Raw genomic sequence first — 530 nt, forward strand, 5'->3', positions numbered from 1 at the left:
CTTCTTTCGAAACCTTTTTATTATCTCTAAGAGACTGATGAAAGAATTCCTTACTCAGTTTCCTAATAACCTTTCTCTTTTAATATCACATATATTCATTAAAGCATCGGTGTCTGTATTAGTTAATAATATTTTTTTTTTTTACATTATATACACATTTATACAGAGATCTCGCCCAAAACTTTGAAGAAATTAAAACTGCGGAGACGTATGTGTTTCACTTTATAGTCGGGGAAGTTGAAGTTGTTGATGATTATTATTTATATAATTTGTTTTTTGTTTAATGAAAAGCGTTGCGTCTATTTTTTTTTATGCCTCAGACCCAGTAAATTGCTCGCGGTGGTCTAACTCAAACAAGCAAGTGCTCTGCTGTCTTTAAGGAGGATGAATCAGTAGCTGTGGTTGTGACCTTTTGACTGAGTAATACTTTTTTATAAAAATTTGGAGTGTTTTTCTTCTTCGGAATAGGTTTAACTATTCTTTCCGTTTTTTACTTGTTTTTAATTTGTTACAGGTCGATGTTACAGATT

This window comes from Penaeus monodon, chromosome 29 (genome assembly GCF_015228065.2).
Source record: "Penaeus monodon isolate SGIC_2016 chromosome 29, NSTDA_Pmon_1, whole genome shotgun sequence".
Taxonomy (NCBI): Eukaryota; Metazoa; Arthropoda; class Malacostraca; order Decapoda; family Penaeidae; genus Penaeus; species Penaeus monodon.